Source organism: Athene cunicularia (assembly GCF_003259725.1).
Source record: "Athene cunicularia isolate RWA chromosome 2 unlocalized genomic scaffold, athCun1 chr2_part1, whole genome shotgun sequence".
Taxonomy (NCBI): Eukaryota; Metazoa; Chordata; class Aves; order Strigiformes; family Strigidae; genus Athene; species Athene cunicularia.
In genome coordinates this window covers 91,173,980-91,185,280 of record NW_020799095.1, presented here as the reverse complement: position 1 = coordinate 91,185,280, position 11,301 = coordinate 91,173,980, and the positions used below count along the sequence as shown (strand labels likewise).

General features: G+C 34.5%; 1 protein-coding gene across 2 annotated transcripts in view; it reads left to right on the top strand.

The window, feature by feature from the left end:
- Nucleotides 1–11,301, top strand: part of ZNF407 (zinc finger protein 407) — a 348,274-nt gene that overhangs the window by 151,687 nt on the left and 185,286 nt on the right. The gene's annotated exons all lie outside the window — the stretch shown is intronic.

Below are 11,301 nucleotides of genomic sequence, written 5' to 3'. Positions count from 1 at the left end.
GCGGTTTTATGAGTTTTCCCATATGATTGCCCACAAATTTTTATGTTGACTAAATTGTAAATTGTTTAAACTGTTCAAACAAATTACTTAGCAATTAAACCTTCAGCAAAATTGTAATTCATTTTAAATTTAGCACAGAGGTTTGATGCTTTTTATTGAGGAAAATAACTGAACAAAATAGTGAAATATGTAAATTCCGAATCCTGTGTGAACAGTCCCCCATAGGACAAAACATTCCCAACACTGTGGGTATAGGAAAGCCTTCCAGTAATGTGAATTAATTTTGCAGTAAAGGGTAGCTTGAGGAAATTCCTGCTGCTGAATATCATCCAGATTTTATGATTTCCAAAATTTTTTCCCCATAGGGTGTTTTGTGTCTAATTTTTAATGCCTGAAGTCTTAATATTTAAACATAAAAGCAATCTACTAGATACATAATTCTTCTGTATACCTGAGTGTGCCAGTAAAATAACTGCAGGTGGAAGGAATGCAACAGCTACAGAAAAAGGGCAGATGAAATGAAATAATGTTATCATTGGTACTTATTGGGGATTTGGAGGATTTTCTGTTTTTCAGCTCATTTCTAGAAATTTTACCAGTGCGGCATACAAGTGAGAGAAAGTGGATCTCTGTGGGGTATTTTTATAGTTGGTTTATTTCTTTTATTTTTTCCTCTAAGGCTTAAATTTTTCTATATATGATATGTCTGAAACTTGTGATTTTAAAAAGACTCCTTACTATCTTCATTATGGTTATGTAGTTGTGTAGATTGCTTCATACAGAATTATGTTTAGCTTCACTATCTCTAGAGCTGCATGACAAATAAAAGCATAAACACAGAGCAGATGCATGATTTTACATAAGAAAACCTTACTCCCACTTAACATATTTGAACTGCTTGTGTTTGTACACCTGTGGTTCACTGTCAATACCCTTCCCAAAATTAATTCTTGGTTTTGTAACATCTATTTAATATATGGCTCATTGCAGACAAATGAGAGATCATTTCTAGAATTCTGGATCCATGGCCTTCTTTTTGTTGATTGCCATCACTGTATGTAGCGCTTTACACTCAGATTTCCCCAACCAAGGTCAAGATAGAGACACTAAAAACCTAATCCTCCTGTTGGCTTTCAGCAAATTTCGATTCAAGTTCACCGTCAGCTAGCCATCATTGTCTAAGAGGGTTGTGAAGATGACATACTGCTGTAAATGGCCACCCAAAAACCTTATGCAGAAAATGGCTACTGTTTGTGATTAAAGGTATATAGTCATTCAGTTTCCGACACATGAAGCTCATTTCTCTCCAGCTGTTAATTGAAAAAGGAAAATAGCTCTTCAGATTGTAAAGTGACTGTCACCCATTTATAACGACATTTGACTTCATCAGTCATGGGCAAACTCATGTAAGGGAGTACTATTTTACTTCCACAATAAAGGAATCCTGCATTCCTTGAATTTTAAACATCTTGCAAATGGGCAGATGTTAATACTAAAGTGTGATGCAGAGCCAGTTTCTTATACCACTGAAATTTCACCTTGTTTACGTATTTGTTGACATTTTTGCTTGGCAGTTTCCTGAGTCCTTTGTGGTACAGTCAAGAGACATCATGAGGGCAGAATGCGTAGAGGTACTAGCACAAATAGATTAGTTTCTTAATTATTTTGCTTTATGGTATATGCATAGCAAGTGCATATGCACAGAGTTAGCTAAATATCCATTTATACCTATCAAAGTGGAAGAAAATCATTAAAATATTTGCTATCATCTTGAATCTCTGAAATGTCTGATAGTTTGTATTTCATAAAGTCACACATCTGAGAAGTTGGCTTTTGCAAAACAAGCTCTCTGATTATCTGATATCCTCCGGAAGGTTAGGAGAGTTGTTTCCTATATTACTTAGGAAAAAATTTCTTTTTACAATTGAAAATGTCAGCATCAATTTAAAGTAACACTAAGCATGTGCTTGCTTTCTGAATATTATCCTCCTCCACCTCCCCTCCAACCACCCTGCTGAGGATCTGAGTGTGACAGTTTGATTAGATCATCAATCCTTACTGTTAACAGCACTTTTCCTGAACACCTGGGTTGCTAGGTCACATCTGAGTTTAGCTACCGTTGTTTTAGTGACCTAATGTGCATTCACCATAGCAATTTACATTTGGTCCTCAAATTAAAACTTACCTTAGAACAACAGTTTGCTTTAAAATGACCTTTGTTCTCATATGAAAGTTATGCTATATTATGTGATAAAAACTATAAATGATGAAACAAATTTTTGTATTTGAGACATGGTTACCTACTTTGATAGAGCTCTCACATAAGTCTATTTAACTGCTACCTCAAAACCCAAAGCTTAATTATAAATATGGCTTCTACTTAATTCTCCGTCAGTGCAGAAGGACTCTACTTAGATTTATATTTCTCAGTTTTGATTAAATTGTATTATTCTAGGGTAAGTTAAATAATCAGATTTGTTATATATTTATAAAATTTTTATACTTTTTCTTTCTTAAAATCTACTTTTGACTGGTCACTTACAGTCCAATTCCTATTCTTCTCATTTATAGGAACAACATCGGCAGAGGTAAATGCCTAGCAACAACTTAAATGTAAATTGTTGAGCAGCAGACTGTAATATAAGCATACTATTATATGTAGACTTTACCAGGTTTTTCTAATGTTACCGTAATCCTTTGTTTTTCCTCTGAACCTTCCTCTGCTGTGATGAGCAATATAGGAGATAAAGTTTTCATAGCAAAATTCACGAAGCAATAAATTAAAAACTTTTCTTTCTGTTTTTCAGGGATAGAGTAAAAGTTGAAATAAAACTGGGACAAGGAAATACAATATAAAACTTCTAGTAGTATATGTAAAGTAAAAGTAGTAACTAATGGAAAGGTTTTGCTTAATGTCAGATGACTGAAATGGTTACTTTCATATATATCCTTAAATCTAATGTAAAGCTTCTTTATGTAAACTGTGTTATGGTCATGTTAGGGAAAGAAGCATGCTGTCCAGTTGTCATATATTTATGGAATTAGATATCGAATTATTATTTCAAAGAAGCTGGTCAGGCATGAAAAACAGATCTGAAGTCAAAGTATAAAGATAAAAATATCTTCTTAAATATTATTATAATAGTGGGGTTTCTTCCCCCCCGCCCCTTGCAAATACAGATTGAAGTTAAGATTGTAAATAACATTTTGGGACAGATTTGCTGTCTAGTTAAATCAGTAGAAAGTAATATTTGGATCTGGATCATAAGTGAAGCATAATTTTGCTTTTTAAGCAAAACTCTAATTAGACAATATATTTAAAAAAATATTTTGTCTATATGCTACTGTTCTTCAAGTATGAGTTTACAGTGTCTTCTGAAATATGCGGTGTCTACTTGTGTTAATCCACATTCAAAACATACGTCATAGTGGCTTCTGAAGATTTGTAGTAAAAATAAAATAAATCACATGGTTAAATCTATTCAGGACTAAAAATTCTGCAGTACAAACTGTACGTTATTTTTAATGCTAATTCTCCGCACATGGTACAAAAATATTAAGGATCTGGTATATGTAATCATAATATAGAAAATGCTGCTCAGTCTTCTACCTGAGTGATGTAATCTAGGGTCAATAATATGTTTACAGAAAAAGCCACCATAAAACAGGTAATGTAAGAGAGCAATTAAAACAGTACTTCTTTATAAGTGTTATTTTGCAAATACAAAATACCAGACCTTGATGAAAGCATATTTGATAAAGTCCTTGAAATTGTTTAAAGGAAAAATAATTTGTAGGATCTAAGTAATGTGGTAGTCATTTATGTATATGTTTGTTTATATATTATAATGTGATCATTATGAAACAGTGTCAGTTACAACCATCTGAATGCAGTAATCAGAAATGTACAAAAGCTGAAACCTTTTGGGGATAGCTTTTACATGCTTCATGTCTGTTCAAAAGTAGTTTTTAATCTTTATTTTTATAATTTGAGAAATTTTATTCAGCCATTTTTTTGAGTTTGAAGTCAAGTACAAAAAGATATTTTCTTTTTTTTTTTTTTTTTTTTTTTTTAACTTCACTTCCTTGGGTTTTTTCAGACCGGATGCTAAAATGGCTGAAGTTTGAAATTTGGCCATAATCATTCCTGACTGGTCACCATTTTTCTGTGTGTGTTGCTTTGAATTACAAGATTATCCATATATATCCATTTGTTTATGAAGACTTTGTAGGTGAAGAATATTCTTTGGTTTACAGTTGTTCTTCTCCACATGATTATGTTGCTGTGAATTCTGTTCCTGTTGAAACAAATAGGAGTTTTACCTTTAATGCCAAAGGGTGCAAGTTTTCATTTACTGTGTAAAGGTAAGTAAATGCACTGTTGGGTAAAAAAGTATAATAACCACTTGTTGACTAAGAGAACATACACATGAACTAGGAAAGCAGGACAGATCTATAGATTAACTCCTGGTATATCATGATGCTGTGACTGTTCAGTAGAAGCCTGCACCTCTGACAGACTGACTTGGGGAGAGACAAACATGTTGAAATCTGGTCTATATACTTACTGTACTGTATCTTTACTGAAAAAATATATTCATAGCAATGTATCTAATGCAAGTTAGTGATCTGTAATAACCATGTGAGGGTAAGGCATTGGTAGTTTTCATGAAGATGAAGCTAGGTGCTCTTTTCCCATGGGTTGTCATCACTTGAATGCAAGGAAGTAAAAACTGCATTTTCTTCATTGCTGTATACAATATGATTGCAGAAAATGTCTCACTCATGCTAGTTATATCAGAGAAAAGCACACCTTTCTGCCTGTGTGGACAAGGGGCAAATAAGAGGGAGAAATCTACTTGTGTGGAGAATAAAATGCATTTAGAAGTACGTGTAGTGTTGGCCAACATATTGCAAACTGATGTAAAGTCAGAATGCTTTCTAAGTCTCTCTGTTTTCAAAGTATTCCTTTCTCCAGCCAGATTCCACTGTTTTCCAGGTTTTCCTCGTGGCAGACAAGCTGTTCTGGATGTCCACATAGAAAAAGAGTTTTGATTCTACTGCAGTTGTGTTTCTGTCTCCAGTGGTAGTCATCTGAGTGTGTTGGGCAGCAACATAACTTTTTTATGTTTGATTTTCTTTCCACCTATGAAATGAGTGTAGTAAAACTTACTTCATAGGTGCTGATGATGGCTTGTGAAGCATTGCAAATACAACTTTAATTTTTTTTTTTTCTTTTATTGGATTATGTGATAAAACTACTAAGGCCGTCAGTTGATCTCACAGCAAGGAATGGGAAAACATAGGAGTTATGTTAGCTGCAGGAGTACCTGAGTACTGAGGATGAGTGCAAGCCTCAGCTAGGATGGGAATGCAAGATGAGATGGTGAATACTACACTTGCTGAGGGAAGCTAATGATAGGAAAAGTTAGGAAATTATTTGTATCAATCTAAATCTCAGAACTTTTCAGCCTTTAGGGAGTCGTATTTTAAGTGCATCTCCCTTAAAGGAAGAGATTTGGGTTCAAAGCTGCTGAAATTAGGGGACTCAAAAGATGGGAAATGTATCTTTCAACATTGGTGTGCATCATCCAAGATTAAAAGCAAATTATTTATAATTGGTGATCTGCCTTAATAAAGAAACTTACGTGCTACATATCTTGGTGTGCATCAGGGCTGAGTGAATGGGATTTTGCAACAGGAACTGGAAAGAAATTTGGTGGGCTTTTGACATGCTAATCTGAAGGACAGAAATGCCGAGGGAGAAAAAGTGAAGATCACACATCTTTCTCTAAATAGGACTTCTGATCAAGCCAGAGACAGAAGCTCTTAAGATCTGGAGAGAGTCACTGAACAATTGCCAGGGAAGGCAATTCCTTGCAAAAGATGCAGAGGCTTCTTTTTTTTTTCTTTATTTCTCCAAATAAGCCAAAACCAGAGCTCTACAGGGAGTCAGTCTGGTAGACTCAGTTTTATTTCTGGGTTAGGTTCAACTCTGCTCTGACTGCAGTTCTTTCAGTCTGTGTTCCACATAATTTTAATGAATGGTCTTGGTTCACTTCTGCTTTGAGTGAAAGCTTTTTGTGAAGGTTTAACCTTCACAGAGTTAAGACTAAGTACTTGTGTACAATATCGGCTGTCTATCAAAGGTTTTATTTTCCATTTGAGCTCGACTTAATTCTTTAGTTTAGTTGTTGAGAAGTGTAAATCAGATATCTGATGCAAATTTTCTTTCATTCTGTTTTGCTCTGTTTTTAATTAGTATTGTTGTCTGTGACTAATTTTACACAGGCAGTTTTAACAAATGCTGTAACCTCTGTGGTATACATCTTTTTTGCTTTGTTAATGTGCGTGAGCAGGCTGCTCTAGGCAAACACAGAAAGGAGAAGCCAATGGACTGAGCAAAAGACTAAAGTTGGTATTGATGTGTGTCAGAGGAGAATGATGTATGTCCCAGGAGCGTGGGATTTAAAAGAAGAACATGGGGCATTGTTCACAAGGGACAAAGCCATGCAAATTGCACTTTTATTTTTTTTTCTGTTCCTGTAATATTCTGGCATCTATGAAAGAAGCTCTAAGGGAGCATAATGAGCCTTGAACTGTAATGAAGATACTACATTTTACAGTAGAATCCTTTGAGGATGAATTCCAATATAGTAACAAATCAGTATTATTTAAGGCATATTAAAGATACGCTACATTTACATTTTCCATCAAAATATAAATGTATTGCAGAAGTTTATTTTTATAGGAAATAAATTTAAAATGAAGCTTTTATTTTTTACTTTTAAGCCAGATGTTAAACATCTCTGCTTTATGGAATACCTGTGTTTATATCTACATCTTGTCTCTGGTTCACTGTTTAGTCACCAAAATGAATTTGTCGCTTTTTGAACAAACTTTTAATTCACAATTACACATACAGAGAACTCTTATATTTAAGGGTCTGAAAGGGTATAATACAGTGGGTGAAGATTTTTAACCTCTTTGGATCCCCTTTTCCTTTTCTAAACCTTGTCTTCTCCAGGTCTAACATGTTGTTACATTAGTCTCTATAAGAATTGTCAGGGTTATCCGTCAATGTCTAAGTCACAGGAAGGCATTCGCAAATACAAAAACATTATTCTTTAAGTTTATAGGTTTACTAGGAACATTTTAGAAGAAGCGCAAAATAGACAGCAGAGGGGGCCAGGCTCTCTACATCACCAACCCAGTTGCTGTCAATTTGTTATAGGGATTTTGTTCTTTAGACAGAGGTTCTCTGGTTAGACCATTTAGCTATTACAGTATTTTTATGTTCCTGCACTTACTGGGAAAAACAATGGACATTCAAGGGACTTTTTTGAGTAGCTTTTGTGATTCCTTTTTCTCATACACTTAAAAGAAGAAAAACCCAACCCACCACAAAATATATAATCATTAACTTTCCCATGACTTCTATTTTCCTGTAATATTAATGTGATCATGTCTTGAAAATGGGTAAAAAAAACCCCTTTCTGTAAATATACGGACCTTACAATGCTGAATCACCAACATTTTCGGCATTGTTTGAAATCCCGAATCATTGCCCCTTTTTTTTTTTTTTTTTCCCTTGCAAAATAATAAATTCTATATAACTTTTAAAACTGAGGCAATTTTAGTAGACAACCTTTTATTGCACATATTTTTTCAGGTACCATATTAGTTCCAGAGATAATTGACTTATCAAAAAATACATGTAAAATTCACATACTCTGTTTTTCTGTTTGTTTGCAGGCATGTGTGTGTTACTAACGTGTCATCAATGGTGATATCTTTTTGCACCTTGATATGCCAGTTAGTGCATAGTTCTTAGCTGTTCTACCTTTTTTTAGGTCAGTATTTACTATTACTGTCTTTATAGATGATTATCTTATTTTCGTAAGAAGCCGGTTAAAGACCTAGTGGTAGACAACTTGAGTATTTCTATTCAAATGTGATGCAATTGTTGTGGCTGAAAAGGTGCTTTCGTTTGGGTGGTTTACTTGAAAAATACTGCAAGGAATTTTCCTTTCAGCTGAAAAAATTATGTTACTTCTTAACCCCAAATGGTCATGTCACTTGGTTGTATAAGATTTGGAAGGACACTAGCCTTGCATCAGTGGTTGCCCCACAGGTGAAACAGTCCATTTAAAAAAAAAAAAAAATTAAAAAAAAATTGTTGTACCTGGACTTACACGAATGGGCTCATTGTGACTAAATCTTCACTAAATGATAGATACTTTGGGATGTAATGGTAGTTTTGCTGTTTATTTTATTTGCTTTCTTGTACTTGACTTCAGGGTCTTATTCTTGATTTTTAAAATGAAAACATGAAACACAGCAAAATGGCACATGCTACTTTTTTTAAGGTGATGTAAAAGGTCATTTAGTTCCTCTTTGAGAGATAGACATTCTTCAGCTAGAAACTGAATTCTGTAGTTTGAAGTTAGTAAAAGGAAATAATAATGCATACAGTTTTTTTATTAAATATATCCCCTGTATCTTACAACTATTTTAAAAAACAGTTCTGGAGCAAACATGGCAATAATGATACACCGCAGCAGTCTCTGGATTAATACAGTGAAGATATGACCTCTTAGATACTGCCTACTATGAACGCTTGCTGTAGTTGCCTTGTTTTCATCAGTGTGCTTTTAGAAAGCCTAAGAATAGGGGCTGCACTTCTGATAAGGCATGTGCGTTACCCAGAAAAAGGGAGGGAGATGGGTGATGAAGGACTAATCCATTTGCATAGAAGGATCAGGGTTAGGAATGGTGGTTGTGGCTTTTGGAAGCGTCACAAGAGAACATCAGTGTTCTAGGTGTTACTGAACATTGCATCACTGTATCTCCTCAGGTATGATGAAGATAACAGAGAGGGTTTGAGAGGATTCTTTCACTTTATATGAATTCAGTAGATCCAGATTATTCCAAATTGTAGAACTTTAATGTGATCTAATTATTGTTCAACTAATATAATGTTGCTCTTCTATTTTGAAGTTTTGTTCTTACTTAAAAAGCCCCTTAATTTAAACAAAAAGTTAGGAAAATAGGGAAGTTATCTTCTGCTATAAAATTACTGGAAGAGTTCAGGTCATTGTGCGAATGTAGGCAAATGGCAGAATCACCATTACACGTATATGATGCAGTTTGATATGGTTTCTCAGCTAATACAATTGAAGTGTTGTTTTCTTCTCTCTGTTAACACTGAAACATTAAACGGAATGGACGCTGAGTTTTGGTGCTTTGCTGCTAAACAAGTTTGAATGTACACTTGTACGGTGATGTATTGCAATGTCCTTGTGCCTGTGAGTGGACTTTTGACAGAACCAGAAGTAGGATTCTATATATAACCCACTGTATGTAGGGAGGTTGTGAACAGTTTCAGTAATAGTCTTCGTTGGTATACTGCTGGTGGGAAAAAACCCAATAAAAATGCAATTCACATCAACTGCTGAAAATCTCTGATGCATTTTCTCTAACATAGACAGCAACTTCCAAAAATATTTATGAGTCTGCTTTCTGATGAATGCTTGATATCATCCCTTAGGATATGATCTCTTTGTTGGATTAAAGGCACTAGTCCTTGCATTAAATGATGTTGGTTTTTTTCATCCTAATACTCTTTACATGTATCTCTTTTAGATGGTGCCGTCTATTATATTGCTCAGCCTCCTTACGTTTATCTTCCCTATGAAACAGCTATTGGAGTTCACTGAACAAATTTCTAGATGATTTTCCTCCAACAGTTTGCAGGTTTTGAAAAATCCATTCATATCAAAACCAGATTCCCTTTCCTCCATGTGTGTGTGCGTGCATGTGTGTGTGTGGTATTTTTTACGTTGACCTGAAGATTTGTTTTACTACTGGTCTCGTGTATCTGCTTAGGGGGTTGTATTCCCACTGTGCTGTTTACTCCCATGTTGTCTGATCCATCAGCAAACTAATTCAGAGATAGTATCATAATTCATGGTGTAATAGATCTTCCACACTGTTTTGTAGGGGAAACTTATTAAAGATAAAAATCTCATGTGGCAGTTGCTCTTTCAGCAGTTTAAGTTTTTGATTCTTGCCTTCCATCTTAAATGTATACTGGTTATGCCTTGACACCTCTCCAGCTACACATTCATTTTTCTGTGGTCTTTCTGACAGACTGACATGAAACTGGCTGCTTTTAGCTTTTGCCATTGCTTTCAAAGCAAGTTTTATTTCCTTTGGAGGGTAGGCTTCATTTACTGGTTGTTTCATCAAATCTTAAACTTTTTTTGTATAGAAAATTTACTATAAAAATTGGCTGATTAGAAACTGTACTACCTCAGTGGTTAGTCTTTGGTCTGCCGTGGCTGCTTGTCCCAGACATTTCAGTTCTGTTCTTTTGTAGGTCTGTTACAGATTATTTAATTATCCAGACTTTATTTTGAGGATAGAATTAGAATGTAGTTTAAAAGCAAATTCGAAGTATCATTCATTCTGCCACCTTTCAAATATACTTTTTTGACACGAGGATTTTAACATTTTTCAATGTAGCCAATATTTTATCAGGAAATTATTTAATATTTTGCTTATTTCTCTTCTGATGGTCTCTTCAGTTGATCAGAAGCTTTAAATTTAGACTTTGATGATAACTTTTTTGCTGATTATGAGTAAAATATTTCTAAGTAATTTACTTTTTAAAGTCAGAGAAAGCATAAAATGGTTTAAAAACAGGTTTTTTTCAGAACAACTGGATGTGTTACATAATCTAAGCAGGAGCTGAGATTTGTTAGCAAAATAAGAACAGAATAAGGCGTGAGTTTAGGTGAAGAGAGTCTTGGCACATTATATTTAACTTGGGTATTACAGACTGGCATCTTAGTAAACAGAAGTTTGGGCATAATAAATAAGCAGAAAAATTGCCAAGAAACACATTCCATTCCTGATACTTCAGGATAATGATTATAGATGGCACTTGTGATGAACTGAACTTTGCAAAAACTTTCAGAATAATTGGTTCAACTGTTTTCTAAAATGAACAGCTATCATACTTTTTTAAAAGACAGGCCTGAAAGAAAATACTAGAGATCATCTACTCCATTCTCCTAGTCCTAAATTTTATGCAAACATAGGTATTGTTCCCAAACACATGGTTACAATGAAAGCAAAATAATAGTGTGTGCACACAGGATCATAACCTCAGTGAAGTTCACCAATTAAAGTGTGAATTTGGGCTGAGAAGTGAAACCTGAAGTCAGTTACCAACAGTAAATAAGTAAAATTTTGAGCTGCTATTCTGAGATCTGGACAGCAGTGTGCCCAGGTGGC